Source organism: Anser brachyrhynchus (genome assembly GCF_964034855.1).
Source record: "Anser brachyrhynchus genome assembly, chromosome: 1".
In the NCBI taxonomy this organism is placed as follows: domain Eukaryota; kingdom Metazoa; phylum Chordata; class Aves; order Anseriformes; family Anatidae; genus Anser; species Anser brachyrhynchus.
Genome location: NC_137694.1, coordinates 29,929,054 through 29,947,457, shown reverse-complemented (window position 1 = coordinate 29,947,457; position 18,404 = coordinate 29,929,054). Strand labels below are relative to the sequence as shown.

Below are 18,404 nucleotides of genomic sequence, written 5' to 3'. Positions count from 1 at the left end.
AGAGACTCAATTAATTACTTGCTGTTTTAACTGGCCATTTCACCTTATCTTCACCTTTTCCAAAGGGTTGAAAAACTTTATACTTTAACATTTGCTTTAGAAAGCATACACAGAAATTTCTGTCTATCAAATAGGAAGTTATTACGATCTATGAGAATATCTGGTCTTTTACGCTTAAGTCAACAACAGTAAAATGTTCAGTTTTGTTAACCATTATGCTGTAGTGTAAGAAACAAATTTCATCATTATCATAGCTGCTCAAATATTCTACTCTGATTAGAAATAAAACATGACTTATTTCAGCTGAAACAGACAACAGAGAAAGGCACAAAAAACTACAAAATGTAATCAAATGTTTGAAAATCATTCTCAGATTACCATATGGGATACTAGATAGACATAATTTATTTAATTTAGAGAGGAAACTATCTTGTGATTCTGAAGAATCCTAAGTTTTTGTCTACTTTTTTCAATCACCTAAAAATGAGAAGAAGCACATTGCTTTTTACATTTTCCTAAACGCCACTTCAAGCACCTGCTGAGAAAATCTCATTCTTGATATTTCTGAACAGCTTGATACTTTCTTGCATTTAACCTCTACTATGGTCAAGAGGCTAAGCCTTCCAGAGGAGTTAAGTCTGTTATTGTCAGGGCACAGAAGATACCAGACAATTATAGTGGAATGAATCACCTTTTGGAGGAGAATTTCTCCTCATTGACTACAAAGGAAGCCAAACTTCAGCTTACTCTAACCATCTCAATATGAAATGATCAAAGATAAATTTCTTTAAAATATTGTTTCATCTACTTTATAAGAATCTAGAATAGATTAAAAAGAAAAAAAAATACACATGACAGGAAATAAAATATTAGCAGTAAGATAAAGGGAAGACCAATAACAACAAAATGTATACTCTTAAAATCGTATATTTGTAACACACATCTTTAATAAAAAATCATCAAATGTCATGTGGATTAAGAAATAAGAGATCAAGCTGATCTTTGTCTGCTAAGATCAGCAGCAAAATTCCTGGAAGCTAAATGAACTTCTACTGCTACTTTTAAAAACAGATAGAAAAGACAAACTGTTTATAGCTTTGAATTCTTACATTCTAATTTAGCTTGTTCTGTTGAGAAATCAGAAAAAGAAAAAAAAAAAAAAGAATAGAGAATCAGTTAAACATAAATTCAAAGAAAAAAACAATTTAGAAAATATCTACAGAGGCCAATACAAGTCTTGAATTTGGAATTATTTTTAATTACTTTTGTAAAATATTGCCACATACTATATAAATGTTTTTTTCCATTATTGTCAAGGCACAGAAGGTAATAATTAAAGTGGGATGAATTAGTTTTTTCTAAAAGTTAATTTTCTAAAAAAAAAAAAAAACTAACATTTTCTAAAAAAAAAGCAGTGCTAAGACAACTGGACATGGCTACAAACTAACTTTTTTTTTTTTTTTCCTTCACAACTTCTGCTTTTAGCTTAGATAGCCTTTCAGGAAAAATGCCCACAATTAACTGCAGGAGTCCACTCTGCAGATGAAGTCAGGCTGAATTAACCATAGATTGGCTACTGTGAGAGAAATCCTTGTAATAATGGGAGTTATGACCTGCTTATGAGGATTTGGCAAAGAGCAGCAATGAGAAATTTAATAGGGAGTATATTTCCACATGATATTCTTTGTCAAAAGCTGATCTACTATGTCAGCAGGTCATCAAGCATTGTGCTCCATTTGATACTAATTGCATTATCCTCTACTTGTGTGCTTTCACAGATAGCAGAAGGAACCCTGAACAGTAACTGAGGATATTGCTTTAACAGACTTTGAACACCTGAGCAGACATGAAAGAACTCTGAAAAGTTTGCCAAGAATAAAATGGTGTCCTATGCTGGTTTTTGCCACAAGATTTTCAGACTCCTGGTCTGCAAAGACACTTCCTGTCTTGTATGATGATAAACATATTTATTATTTATTTTAAAAAATAAAAGGAAAGATGAGAGAAACCAGAAGTGTCTACAACAGTGAACAGCATGAATTAGTAACATATCTGTACTTACAGATGATTTTCCCTTCACACAAAGCAGTTTACAGGCTTCTTAGATATTGTTCCCCTGCTCTGTGAAGGCCAATCTGTACACACAGCCTGAGGGTCTGGTCTGCACACTTGCTCCCCAGCAATGCTTCTCTTCCCACACTACCGTCCCTACCGGTTATTCCACCCAAAATGTATTCTTCCCTCTCAGGCAGCAGCAAAAACAGCCCTCGCCCACCCAGCCTGTCAAACCCAATCCTGTGTGACAGTTCCCTGCAGAAGGTCGCTGTCACCTTTTTCTCCAAGTAAATGATACACTGCTCAGAATATTGCTAGAAAAGGTAGAGACTGGAAGGAGAAGCAAGAAGGGAGGGGAAAACGATGAATTAAACTTTCCATACACTTGTCACACACTCTGAAGATGCCTTCCTCACCATCCTCCATGAGGCAAAAGTTCAAATAAGTTATCAATTTTGTATCTTTATTCTTTTCAGATTGAATCCATGTTAGAACTAGGTGAATTCTACAGTTTTGATAAGTGTCAAAATGTTTATACCAGCTTAACATTTCTCTAGTCTGTCGATCCACATTTTATTTTTAAAAAAGCTTTCTTTTTCTGAACATTTCCGGGAAAAAAGGATGAAAGTCCCCTCCAAGAAAACAGTCAGGAGGTTAGCAAATAAAATTCATGCTAGGAGTATTGATGATATAGGCTTGCGTAAGAAACTAATATGGAAGAAAACAATTCTTTACTTTTTAGTGGTTGGAAATGTAATCACTGCTAGCAGCATGAAAACCTGGGAGGAATAAATGCAGGATATGCAGCAGCATTAACAAAACTTTTAAGAATTTCTACTAGATTTTGGATTGAATCTTATAAATATGTGGTTCACATATTATTCTGTATATTTTGGACAGTACTGACAGATTCTGAAATGTGTTGATACTGCATGTCTTGTTGACACAGAACACCTGTAAAAAGCACAGAAAGATTAACTCGGTTAACTCAGTTAATTCAAACTTAGCATTGTTACCTTGGCATTTAAACTTAAGACTTCATATTTCCATGACAAGTGCATCTCCAAAACAGGTTTGAAACACAAACTGCCATTTGAGAGAAGCACTTTCAGCCCCTTACCTTAAGAAAGCAAGAACAGCGCTACACATTACTGGGGTTATGAAGAGACAAATATCAAGGGAAAATTGTGGAAAATTGTGGAAACAATACAGATCTTTACCACAGTGGTGCCTATTGCAACACAAATTTAATTGTTTAGAACAGTCTAACCTTTTGATGTGGATTCTCTCAGTAATATTTTACTATCTATTTTTTTAGATATATTTTTTAGATAGATTTACTATCTATTTTACTATCTATTCCTAATAGGCATTTGTTGCAGACAAAGACCATAAATATTCATAAATATGAATACTGAAATGTATTAGAGTTGTATGGCATGGTGTTCTGAGATAATTCTGTCTCAAAATCCAAATATAGGTTTTGTATATATGCTCCAAATGATGCATCGCTGCAGAACAGTTACTCACACAGTTCCTTAAAACTCAAGCTGGCAGCATTTAGGACGATACAACAGTAGGGCTGTTGGATGCCATGATGATGAAAGTAAAGGTTGGACTTGGTGCCTAGGGACATGGTTTAGTGGGTGACATTGGTGGTAGGGTGATGGTTGGACTAGATGATCTTGAAGGTCTTTTTCAACCTTAATGATTCTATGATTCTAAGAATAAGCCTTACTTGTTTGAAAGAAACTATACGAGAGTATAAAAAGGTGTCTACATATTTTGGTTAAAGGATTGTTTAAAGCATACATTTCAGGATTAGACCGTGTCTCTTTTTAACTGAGAGGTAACAATGCTAACACTTAGCAATGCTAACACTTAGCACTTAAGTAACTCTGTATATTCAAAGCCCTAATTGACAATACTATTAACATTTGTGATTTATAATGTTTGATCAAAAGCTACCAGTGCACACATCTCTGATGTTCAAGTTTGCTATGCAGACAGTATGCGTTGGGACTAGTCTTCTAGTCTTCAAAAATAAATAATCGGAACATAATCAAAACATTATTAAAAATACATATACAGTTGTCACATTTGAAAGAGAAGACATTTCCTAGCTTTAAGTTGCAATCAGTTCAAGTTGGCAAGATGAGTCACCAACTGCAAAACAACTAGTGACAGCAAGGACTGCTCAGCAGGCAAGGATGTTTGTGACTTAAACATGTTGTATAAGAACAAACAGGAACTCCCGCAAGCGCCCGCCTGTTTATCAGCTCCTCAGAGGGAAAAAAGAAAGCCGTTCTTCCTTTAGATTTTCACAAACTTGTCTTTACTAGGATTAGGCGGTATTATCTCTCTGAATGAAGTGAATAGACCCGTAATAGACCCTGACCTGTAACCCCACATAGGCATCGCAGGGCTACACTGCTGGTACATGCACAGTTGTCTCTCCACTTGCCTTCTCTCAACATCTGTTACATCTACAGCTGGATTAGGCCAGCCAACACAATCACTATCTGGAAAAATAAATATTTTGGTTTGTTTTTATATTATTACTTAATAAATAAACCATGGGAAATATACTTAAAGGGAATAGTTGAAATACCTCACCATAGTGCATTATATTTTGTCTTCCACTGAGATAGGAAAGTACATAACATAATATTATGTACAGACTTCTTGTCCCATCGATAATTAGTTTATACACTGTGACTGTAACTGGTTGAAAAATTGTTGCGAATGGCGTGGCTAATTCATGCTCTTTTTCAATTCCTATGATTAATAAAGATAACTGCATAACTTCAACACGCATTTTCTTCATGGGGTCTCTACCATGCAAAAAATACATCCTGTATACCCATACTGAATTGGAAGGCAGGAATCTAAAGCACATTCAAGGCTAGACATCTCAAAGAAACATGGCATTGTGTCAACTGAACTTCTGTAATGCAAGCAAGTTATTAGTGGCCTAACTTCTGTAGTATGTAATTATATGATTACTATGTCATTGTTGTGGCACAATTGTGAGAAAATTTCAAGTGGTTTCTTAGCTTATTCCTCAGAGTTTTTCAATTCTTTGTTTGTTTTTTATAGTTCAGTGTCCATAAGAAAAGGAAAAAATATGGAGTTTGTTTTCTGACACATGCCAGGGTTTGTATATACATGCTAGCAATGCTACCATCACTTCTACTGCCTACATTTATGCATGACAAATGCTGGGTATAAGAACAGAAGATCTTCCCCCTTTTCAAGACATGGTTGACAAACACTTATGTTTATTTTCCATCCTATAAGTCGTTATTCAATCCAAAGACAGATGCAAGACCCTTTTTTTCTTTTATATAATTATAATCAGCAGTATCATGACCACTTTTTGAATAATTTAATGCTATGTTTGAAAAAAAAAATTAAACAAGGTAAAAAATGGCATTCCCCTCACATCATTCTCCACTAAACTTTCTTAAGTTTTTCTTTAAACTTTCCCCTCCCCTCTTCTGCTCTACTGACTTACATTTGCATGCCTAAACCTTGGGTGAACTGGAAGAAGTGGCTGTTTTAGCCAGAGGAAAAACTGACTTTAAAAAATGACAAAAATATGTAAAGAAAAAAAAAAAGTGTAAAAAATATACCATGGTGTAACCTAAACAAAAGGTGTGGCCATTGTTTAAGTGAGAGTGTGAAATAAGGAAAATAAGGAAATTAATACCAGATTTTATCTCTTATTCTCTCTTTTTTTTTTTTTTTTGGTGCATTGTAAATGTTAACATGTGAATTTTTGACATTGGAGTCTAAGTAGAAAATTCTAAAAAGAAGGTCAGACAGGCTAGAAGGAAGCTTGTTTAACAGCTTAAAACCCAAATAAACAATAAAGATTATAATTAAGAAAGCATAAACCAGGAACTGTGAATTTATTTGAACAGTCACAAAGTCGCAAGAATTGCATTACATAAAAAAAAAAGTCAGCTCAATGCTGGTCCATCCAGCTGAGTGTTGGATGAGTAAATAAATTTCTACAACAACCTTGGCTGATAGATCTCAGGTCACATTTGTTCTAATAAATATATTCTCAACCTTGAGAAGATGGCATGTCATCTGGTCTTTGCAAAAGGCAATAGAACTATTCTCCTAAAAGTACAAGATGATATTTCCCAGCTTATGGAAAATCCCAAACTACTTGCATAAAAGGGTAAATGTAAATAATTAAAAACTGCATAGATTAGATTCAACAGTACATACAACCCTGTTCACTCAAGAACAATTTTGTAAGCTACAATAACAACTTATAACCATATTATGAAAACAAATGTATTTTTTCTTTTCTTAAAATATTAATGACATCAAGAGGTAGCTTTTGGAGATAACACAGAAAGAGAGAAAAAATGTATAAACTAGAATTTTTACTGCCAAGTTCATTTGTGAATAAATGAGTTTTCGATTGCTGCCAGCAGTTCAGTGAGAAATCACGTATCTTCCAGAAAAAAATTTAGACTGTAAGCATTTTAATGAGACAGATGCAGTCGTCTCCATAACTGTTGAATCACAATGCCTTCATTCATGTACTGAAGCAGAAAATGTAAGAATGAAATTGAAAAGGCCTTCCCCATTTTAATACAACAAACCCTAAAAAGCATAATAAATGTTGGCAAGAAAATTAGCTATATAAACACTAGTGCATACTGTGTATTTAATGTTTTTTATTATGTGTGGAATTACATCCCTGTACTCAACTGATCAGTTTCTAATCATACATATTTTAGAAAGCTAATATAGTTCAAATGAAATTTTATAAAATGAGCAGTGGTACTGGATACCCAACATAAGACACCTGAGGGCCTCATTATTTTCTTGGTTAAGAGCTTCTTTTTTGCTTAGTTCAAAGTGGGTACAAAAGTCATTAGGTGTACAAAAAAAAAAAAAAAAAGAGCTTGTCAACCAATATCTATTTGAAGGACCCTTAACTGTGCGCTACACACAAGCTGCAGGTGCTTATATCACTTGATCTGAATTTCTGAACTGACACGGACCGTGAAAGTGTGCATTCAACAGCAAAGACAAGGCTGAGATAATCAATACATCTCTCATTATCCAGAGATAGTCTTTGTCATGAGAAAATACTATAGTACCTTTTTTTGGAGTGCTTTACATATGCTTTTTTTTTTTTTTTTTTTCCTTCCTACCAGGTGGACTGACAATCCTACCCTCAAATTTAACCTGCCAGCTTGACCCTGTACCTGCCTCATACAAGGAGATGTGTCTGGCAAGCTGGACTCCGGGCTGCTCCGACCACGTCCCTTGGCTGGCAGCGTGCTGCTTGTCCAGCGGCTGCACCCTGGGGGTGAAGGACTGCCCTGTCACCCTGCTGCCCCCAGCTCCCTGTGTCCCTTCTCTCCTGTTGCTCTCTGATGGTTTTCTGTTGCAACTCTTTAAGCGGTCTTGCCACCCACGAAGCCAGAATGCCTTTGTCTTAATTCATACAGCACTAAAGCACTACAAAGACCTGATTAGCATTGACAAAGTGGCTTCAAAGTAGCTAAAGTAAATTTTAATTAATTTAATTAAACAAATTCAAATTCCCAAATGTAGTTGAGCTTAAACCAGTTTAACAAAGCTCTAGGTCATTTCCATGAGTGTTCTTGATTCAGCGTAGCAGAAACAGCTATTTCTTGAGGATGGCAAATGAAAGCTTCTGGGTGTTGAGTAAAACAATTGCATCTGCCAGCTGGTGAGACCATTCCAAAAGCTAGATGAGCAGCTCAGGGCAAGAAAGAAAATTACCACTTTGAGGGGAAAAGAGGAAATCTCAAAGGTTTCCTACGCTGGACAACAAGGAAACCACATGCCTAAAGCTGCACAATGTAGCCTGTCAGTGGGACGGAGACTAACGTATCATTAACTGTGGGATGGAACAGATGGATGGACAGAAGGACAGAAATTGTTTTATTCTGAAGTAACCAGAAAATTATGGGATGGCTAGACCATTACAATTGGAATGGTTAAAGAAAACGTTGGGAGAATTTACCAATTTGGTTGAAGTCAGTGATTAACAGTATTCATGAAACTAGTCAAGCAATGTGAAATAAAATATTAGAATTTTTAATTATTATTATTATTACATTGAGACCAGCAACATTTGCAGAGGGATAGTAACTATTTAAATTGCTTTAGCTCAATTCTTTGTAACTGCCTGATTACACTCAGACAAACACAGTCCTTGCTTAAATCAGTTTAAGTAAATTTAAGGTTTGGTTTGCTCCAGTTGGTGAGTGAAGTTAAAACTGAACAACTTTACTAAAAACAGCCTGTTATCCAGCACGTATCGTTTCCTATTTGGCTGTCATGGGGCATAATAATTACGGTAACAGCAGGGGAAGGAATGGGTCCTGATAGCCTCCTGCATCAATGCCTCTGTGTTCATCATCATTTGTGTACAGCTTAACAACACTCTCTCAGATCACCAACCCACTCACTCACCCAGCTACGTTCCTGCTATTTTCAAGTACTCTGCTTCATTAAACCTTAAAAAGACTCTGATTGCAGGCCACAATTGGGAAGTTGTTATGCACTTCTTCCTTCTCTGTAATTAATAAAAGTAAGTCTTTAGAGTCTTACTTTCACCCTTCCAAAGTAGTTCATTTCAGTTTACTTCTTTTCTGTGAGGGAGGGCAATGCTTGTTCTGTCCATCTTGGGAGAGATTTGGACTGAGATTTTTCTCAGTCCAACGTGGGTGTGGAATTTTTACACTATTTACTGTAACAATAAATGGCCACTGTGGCCACAAGTGATTTAGCAGATTACACAAGGCAATGAGACAGCTCTAAATAGATTTTCTCACTTTGAATAATAGTTGCTGCAGTTAAGTCTTGTAGGAATAAACAGATTTGATAGATAATGTATACACAGTATCATACTGCACAAACCTATTATTTACATGCATAACTGCATATTGGATTTTCTGAGAGTTGAAAAATCACATAAAGGGATTAACTATCACATAAAGATATTTACTGTTTTCAAGGTTTTGTAAAATAAGAGAATATCAAGCTATATTTAAATACCTAACAGAACAAAGTAATCACACATCATTAAAATTTAGATATTAAATTATCTTGTAAAAGTGAGGGTCACCATAATAGTAGGTTTCATTGAAATGGAAATATCAGAGGCCTCTGCAATTAACCACTGTTTATTTATAAGGTTACTTGTCAAAGTGATTCTCCAGCTTCTACAGACCAGTACATTTTTCACTGTGCAGTAAGTGCTAATAGCTCTGGCTCTGTAAAGTAAAGTGCTCAAGATACAATCACACAGATAGCCCACAGACACCCAGGTCTGAGGAATGAGCTCAGTATTTAAGAACAAATTCTCTCTGCCCTGCCCCATTCTCCTTGCACAAAAGGCAGCAGAAATGATGTGGTCCTGCCAGCCTTCTTTCCAGAAATTTCCTGTGTGACCCTCACAGCAAGCTTCAAGCTAGAGTACCAACACACCTACCACTCCTCCCCTGGAGCAAGGCAAAGAGCTCGCATGCAGCATGTTCTGATTCTGCTCAGGAGGAAGGCACTTTCTAGAGGTTTCCTATCAGTTACAACACATGGACCATCTTCAAAGATGGTCGGAAAATGAGAATGTTAGTAGGAGTTATAACTTCTCTGCATTAAGTAGAAGCTCGTGCACATAGAATATGACCAAGTATTTTATATTTTAATATATATATATACATATATACATTTTTCTGACAAAATATATTACTCAAAGCCTATCTACTTATCTACCCACAGAGTTTCCTGGCCATAATATTGTCTGAATAAAGTCTCCCAACAAGCTCAATTGTGATTTCTTTAATAAGCTTCTGGAAATCTGCTGCTTTCCACATCATCCTCTTCAGGACTCCAAGCTATTTGCTAACATTTGATATCAAGCCTTTTAGCAAAAGCTCCACAAACAAAAAAAAATGTATTGCAACTGAAAATGAGCATGCGATTTCTAAATAAAATTCTTGTTAAACAAATAACAGCTTGACTGTATTTAGTAAAGGGATGAGCTTGTGAAAATACTGAATTCTAACCAAATAAGTCGTTAAAGCAAGATGGTGAAATGATCTCTCAGAAGTCATACTACCTAACCTTACTTGAACCATTTAAGGTTTGTCACTGAGGTTTGTTACAAAGCTTTTCATGAAAATACCTTATTTTGCCATGTAATTTTTCTTTTTTTGGGGGGTTTCACTGTGAAAACTGTATTTTCTCCACATACCAGCAACCGCCTGTACTTTTCTCTCTTCCAAAGATGCAAACTTGCATCCAAATCAGCCTGTTTCTAATTACGAGTTACAACAGGATTCTAGCAGGGAGAATGTTAAACAAAGGACATGCTAGAAACTAACACACATTAAAATTTTGATTTTGGAATACTGAGAATATTTCAATATTGAAAAGAAATTTGCAATATGAAAAGATTTACAACAGAATGTAAGATCAACATAATGCACAGAAAAACATAATTAGCAATGATACAGAGAAAAATATAGAAGTGTTCTGTTTCGTTAATGAAAAAGGGATTGATGTAGACTGAAAACAGAAGTCTCTATCCCTGAAAAATTAGCTGTTCTTTAAGAAATAAAAATCAAACAACATGAAATTACATGTGTACATTACCCATGTGCACTTTGGCTCTTCACCTCCAAATAAGCAGGTTTCTACTCTAAAAGCTAAAAGCCAAGGTCAATTTGCTTGACTCTAGAAGAAGGTATCATTTTCAAGTATATATCAATCTAATGCAAACTAAATTACAGTACTTAGTTTAGCTCTGTAGAAATGAATCATAGAAAAGCTTCCCCTGATCAAGCCAGGCCAAGACCAAGCCTGTAATTCTTATCTGAAATCTTTAGGACTAGAACAAGGAAACCTGTAAATAACTATCAAACTATAAGCTATAACCTAGACTTCAAATGCAGCTCATGCTTTGAGGTTTCTCAACCAACCAGAGAATTTTAGAGTACGGTATAGTGTCTGTTTCCAATGATTTGTTTAACTTTCCATTCAGAAACTGGAAGGTGATTTTCAAGACAAACTGACTAAAATGAATAGTAAGAGTCCTGAAGCAGTCTTCTTTGAAAGGAAATACATTATTTTAATTGCTGCCTTTTCCAGAGAAGAGAGTTTTAGACCTTCTGGGGGGTCTACCTGAACAATCCAGAGACAAGCAAAAGATGCTTGATTAATTTTGGCAGCAGAATGGGAATACAGCAATACGCTACAGCATTTGAAACCACAGACTTTCTAGTTAGTAATAAGCAGGGGAATTATTCCTTCACGATCATTTTAAGTATGACACAGATGTTTTATTGTTATCCAACAAAATATCACAGTAAAGCATTTTTAAGGCAACCAGCCACCACCAGGGACTTTAAGAATGAAGTTTGAATAAAACAAATATATTATTTTTCTGTGAAAATAACTTCTGCCATTGCACCTTTCTTTTAGTTAATTGCACTTCTAAATGTCTTGGCAAGAACTTCATAGTATAGAGCAGATTCATTAGACAGCTTTAATAAGACCATTTGAGCATTTGTTCACAGGAAAAGTTCATCCAAATGCATCAAAATTCTAAGCCAATATCAAAATACTTATGATTAAGGATACACTCACACACACTACTACTTTTTATATTTATTCAGATTGCCAACTTCACAGTGAATATATTAGTGTTGTCCTTGTATGTCACTTGCATTCAGTCCCTGGAGTTAAAGCAATTTGGCTAACATCCAGCTACAAATCACTTAGTTAAAATTATCATTCCCTTGGTGAATATTCATTGGATCAGAAAGGAAATATAAAATGAAAGATAATTACAAGCAACTTGTAGCTACTTGAGCTTTAACCTAACCTTGTTGTTATCCATGAATGACTGGTTATTTTCCATTCACGGGCAAGAATCTCTACACTATAACTAATTAATATATAATCAAAACATTCTACATAAACTAAAGGACTACTGAATGATACTTTGCAGGCCACACCCACTAACAAATGCGAGTGGATTTTCAAAATTAATTCAGTGAAAATTCATTGAATTCCTTGAATGAATTTTCAAAACAATTCAAAAAAATAGTAGAAAACACTGTGACTAGCAAGAAGAAAGTGAGGAGAAAGTAATAGCCTCTCAAGGAAAACAACAACAACAACAAACTAGCAAATACTTTGCCATTAAATGTGTTATGTATGCAATAGCAACTGAAGAAAAAAACAGTTAGCTCTGCTAGCCTACTCTGTCCAAATTATTGAATTGTCTTCATTCCTGAACTTATTAAATCACATCTATTTTCTCAAAAAGGGCAAATATGTTTTCTTATTGACCCTCAGGCAGGGCAGTATAAGAAATCTAGTGTCATGTTTGCCCTTTAGATGCTCCTGAGAATGGGTACATTGCAGAGGCAACATGCTAGAACTACAAATGCAACGATGTCAAACATACTGTATGTTTCAGACAAAATTGCGTGAATGGATAGGATGAAGTTCCACTACTACTGGTAAGACATTTGAAGATATTAATATGAAGCTTCTTCAGATGCAGGCCTAAAAACACCTCTTAGAAAATATATCCCAATGAAGGAGACTGTTACCATTTTTAAAATATAATTTTAGCCTTTTTTATATGCAGCACTATTCTGGTGAAAGGCATTTAAAGACTGTTATGAATAACAGCAATAACAAAGAAACAGTGCCAGTGTACATCTCACCCATTTTGAGAGATAATCTTCAGCATACAAAAACTACAGTTTTATTCCTTTATTGGTTATAGTTACTATTCATGTTTTTTCTGTTTGCTTGTTTTGGTTTGTTTTGTGTGTGTGTGTGTTTTTAATCTAATTGTTGAGGTATTTAAGGTAGGCCTCTGACCTGATCGTACAGGTTATTTTGGATTAAAGAATTAGGTGTAACAAATAAGTTTTGTAGGTGTTTTTTTTTTTGTTTTGTTTTTTTGTCTTTCACAACAGGTTGTACAATATTTCTGAATGAGTTTTCCATGTCTTGCATTTAATATAGTGAAAATTAGTGAAAAAAAAAAAAAAAAAAACTACAGTTCTTGCAGAATTTGGTTAATACATAAATTAAATTTTACATTTGAAATTTCTGCCCTTCTTGCAAGACGTTATTGAGTACAGATATTGTGGAAGGGACATTAAATTTGTCATTTCAATACGCTAACATCTTCATTAGAAAATCAGACAGCCCATCGTTGTAATATTGTGATGTTCAAGGGAACAAAGATATTCTGTTGTTCAAACATGTTCTGTCATAAGCATTTGTAAAATCTACTGGGGTGAAATTCAGCATATATCATTATTATAGTTATGTAAAGAAAGAATTATTGTGACTCTTTTCATCTTGCTTTCCTCACTGTACTATTTTTTATTCCATTTATGATTACTTAGTGATTTTCATCATTAATATAATCCCTCCGTATTAGCTATTACAATTTCATTTATAACCTAAGTTGCTCACCACAATAAGCAGTAACCACATCATTTCACAATGGCTGTACTTACCTACTCCAATTCTGATATAGGATTATCATTTAATACTACGCATTTCATAAGATAGAACTGTCAAATCACAGGGCACTCAGAAGTGGAAATCACAGTTTACAAACTGATTCTGGCAGTAGATTGTGGCCTTCATAAGAGGAGTCCAAAGGTAGTAAAATATGACTATTTATATATTGATTTTTTAACTTTTGCTAAGTATAACCCCAACTGTCATTTAGAGATGATTACATGTTTAAGTATATTTTTGTTAATTTCTCTGATGGTTAATTAAAGAAATTGAGTTGGTCACATCTCATTTGGGTGCAATCAGTGTGGCTTCACGTTACCGAGTTTTCATTCTAGTCATTTACATGAAAATTGTATTTTATTCCAGTGTCTAAAATCTTCATGTCCAAACTTTACGTTATAACTTCTCATGAGAATGAAGAAGTATCTCATGGATACAGCCAACTCTCTGCCATGCCACGTGAACATCTAGGAGTTAGCCTGAATGCCAATTTGAATCTTGGTCAGAGACGGGCCAGAAGTCTGACTCATAACATAAAAAATAAGTTTTCTTTACATAATTCAATGTAAATCCCACATTCTACTTAAATGCCTACCTTCCTATTTATCAGAACTGAATTATTCAGCTTGCACTGCTAAGAAAGACTGTGATGGAGGAGAACCTCCCAGTTTGTTCTCCACCACACGCTGATTGCTACATATTTCTTGCAATAGATATTAAAAACAAATGATGAAGAGTTTCTCCTTCCTAAAACAACTGGGTATGCCAGGAGAGAGAAAGTCCTGGAGAGGTGGATGGGGTCCTTTTTGCAGCAGGTCTCTCCTCCACATAAACCTCAGATATAAAATATAACGGGAAACTTTTTAAAGATACAGAGGGGACATTCAAGTCATTTGTTAAACCCTAGGGCTTAACTGGCGCAGGAACAGAAGTAGGGGAACAGAAGGGGAGAGGAAGAGATGTGCTGTAGACTATTGTAAGGAGTCTGTGTGAGGTGATGGTGAAATGCAGGCCTATTTTCAATGGATTTTGTATTTTCAATAGAAGCACCATTCCAGGGTCTTCACTTCCATCAGAAAATTGTAAAAAGCTTTTCAATTTTTAAAATGTTGAAAATCACTGATCTAAGCAATGGTAAGATGAAAGTTATGGGCTCCTGTCTCAGGCAGTCCCATTGGTCTGGTTGCAGTTATTTAAGAGCCTAACAGGGTCCCAAAGACTGTTAGAAGGTAAATACCATTGCCCAGTGAAGGTCAGGCACACTGTGAACAGCAAAATAACCTAAGGAAATCTATTTTACATACATACAGGGCTCTCACTGCCAATCAAAAATTCTGTGGTCCGAGGGCAATGCAACAGGCTTTGAAGAGAAATTAAAAATCAGTCCTGAAATTCATTCATGCACTGTGTCAATGTTTTAAGACAACACTCACATTTTTAAAATATATTCTTTCACTGGCATAGGAATTAAGAAATAAAATCTCTATATCATCATATCCATTATTAAACCAAACTTGCCGTAGGCTGACATGCAATTTAGCTCTAATTGGACAGTTAATGTTTTTAATCATATCATTGTGGCTGTAGTTCTATAGATGAGTATTAAGACATTTCCCATGTCATGGTGTCAGGAACTATACATATTTTTTGATGAAGGCCAGATCCAACCCAGCAAAAATTATCTCAATTTATATAAAAACAAAAGCCTATAAAAACATATAATCCTATAATTTCCTTATTTTATTCTTAACAGACCCTTTCACCAAAACCAAAAATGTTAGATGTGTGCTCTTAAGGATTTTTCAATAGAAAAATTACTAATATTAAAAGTTCATGCTGTTAATAAAGATCCCCTTCATAATATTATACAAGTTATAGAAACAGCTGTTTTAAAAAAATCAAAACACAGCAAAGAACTAAAATTTTACTTTCATACCTATGGAGAATAAACATATGTTCCCAAGACACAAAAGAGCAGAAGAATAAAACGTGGCATAACCGTCAGTCAAGGTGACTACAAGGCACCGCTGTGATGCAGCTGTGAAAAAGATGCCTGTAGCCTATTTGCAATAAAGGCTGGAAAGTATCACTGCAGCACCGTATACAAATCCGGCCATCCATTTTGAAGCAATTCAGAACACATGACAAGGAGAGGCAATTGCAAGACCAAAAGTCACACACTATTTCACAAAAGTGACTAACAGCATTTGGTTTGCCTGACAAAGCAAAGACACAAGACTGCATGATGATACTTTTCTATATAAACTAGGGGGATGGCACATGGAGTGAAAGGTGAAAAGAGGCATTAATTGATCTCTTTAAATATTGTGAGGATAGAAGATGTTGACGCTGGACTGATGACCATAAAATTATCACGAATAAACTTAGTTTGGGATTAGACAAAAGCTATAATAATTTCCATGGGAGCCTCCAAATATGAGTATTAAGCACAAAACACACAAACAAACAAATCTCTATCTTTAAAGGATAAAACTTAAGACTATTTTAAGAATACAATGTTGATGCAGGGGACAGCGGGAGACAGATTTGCCTGAAGCAGTGGGTGCATTCTAGCACCCTTTTCCCAAATGTAGGGGGAGACAGCTTTGTACTATTGCCCTGGAAATGCCAGTACATTACTGAGCAACACACTTTGTGATGGTACCAAATTACATTCATTCCCATCACTTCCTAGGAAATGCAGATACCATGTTACTTGATGAGCACAATTTCAGCTTGCCTAAATGCTCTATTCAGACAGGAACTTAAAGAAGAATATCCAGTTATTTCATCAAATAGTAGCTCATTTGCTGGATTCTCAGATAAGTGAAAATCAGCTGAAATATTCTCCATTCTAAGAAGTGGAAGCAAGTTTTATACAGCTGGCATCTCACGTAGCAAACACACAAATAATGAACTACATCCAACTGTCACTCCTGAGTCACCACTGTACATTTCCCTGATATTTTTAGACACCAGTGATTTTCGATACGGCAGACTAACATACTGCAGGCCTCAGAGGTAGCTGTAGTATCTTACTGTAATCTAATCACATTGGCAAACTGCAAAACCTTTATCAACGTTGATGAGCAATTATACTTGTCTGCTCAGTGAAATCAATCTCCCCAGAGAATAAACACTCACCTGTAGCATAAGCACTATACAGCTGAATGTAGTGCTGCAACTGCAGTACTAATCTCTTATGTGTTTTTGGGCAAACAGTAATATAATGTAACCCTGTAATCATTTTCATCAAACTTTTCATGTTTTTTCTCCTCTGTTTTTTTAATTAAGTGAAGAAAAATGAAAAACATATGGTGTGTGACAACAGTGGTGCTCTTTTGATCCAGACTTGGAAGTTCAATCTGGAAAAAAATAAAATAAAAATAGAATGCAGTAATATATACTGTAAAAATAAATTGTTAACCCACTGCTTCCATAATTGAATATTTCCTCTCCCAGGCAGTCATTTTTAAATACGTGAGAGCATCCCTTGGAGATTACCATGATTTTTTTCATATACATAGGAAATGATTCCTATTTGTTACCTTGCAAGTAGGCATTTATGGTTGGCATGGCCCTGGCTAAAGGAAACCAATAAAACTGTCTTAAATAATGCTTTTTAGGATTCCAACAGATATAATTTCTACACAAAAATGACTTTGATGATAACAACTCATTTTTACTGTTACTACCTGCAGCATAATGTGACTAGATATTGAAGTTGTTATTTTTCAATATTTATGCTGAAACTTCCATATTTCATCATCTGCCATTTCAGTTTTCAATCTGAAGGAAATAGACATGAATTATACAAATGCAATATATGCAGACATCAATCTTGCAACATAGATTGTTTACTTTAATCAATGTCACCTACTGACATGCCAATGCTTGTCAGAGTGGCTTTTTCAACCCTACTCCAGCCACCTTGTCTTGATTACATCCTTACTCTTTTCTGGCAGTGTATGCCCCGATTAACACCTTTTTTTTTTCTTTTTCTTTTTTTTTTTTCCCCAGGATGAGAAATATGTAGCATATGTTATACAGGGATATACATAAAAAAGAACGGATACTATAATGGGTCAGCTATTTTAATTTAGCTTATCGAAATGAGTACAATATGCAAGACTGACAGCAATTTTATTCCCTGGCTGCAGTCATACAAGGGTTACAAAAGCTTAAATCTCACAATGACAGTGGGACAACACATGAACAAAAGGACTGCTGTTATGGTAACTCTGGCAAGTAATTCCTAGCTGCAAGTTTACTGATAGCATAAGGGAGTCAGGTTGGTATTTACACATACAGTTCTTCTATGACAAGTTCACATAACAAAGAAGTATTTGGTGCTCTTTGTTCCATTATCAGAAAGGCTACTAATAAAGTACTTGCAAAAACTAAACTGCCCCCAAGCACGAGCCCAACTGAACAAAACCAACATACATGCAATCCTGCATTACTGACCCTGTAAATAGAGAAATACAGCCTCTAGTGATTACATACATACAGAAATGATGAAAAAAACTGCATGTATAGGTAAAGTGCACAGTCTGAGTCATCCCTTTCAACTAGACTACCATAACCAATTGAAAGGCTAGCCAACCTCATCATACCAAAGTAACTACAATTATTACAAGACTACTTTGCATCAGAGTATAAGACAATAGAGAACCTTTTCAACTTAGAGAATTCATTTATTTTCATGCCTGTCAGATCCAAGTTTGATCAAAATTGCTGCAAACAAAAGACTAGTAAATCCACGGTCCATTGGACAGTTACTGAAA

At 35.2% G+C, this 18,404-nt stretch overlaps 1 protein-coding gene across 6 annotated transcripts in view; it reads right to left on the bottom strand.

Moving 5' to 3' along the window:
• Window positions 1-18,404, bottom strand: part of IMMP2L (inner mitochondrial membrane peptidase subunit 2) — a 460,185-nt gene that overhangs the window by 165,187 nt on the left and 276,594 nt on the right. The gene's annotated exons all lie outside the window — the stretch shown is intronic.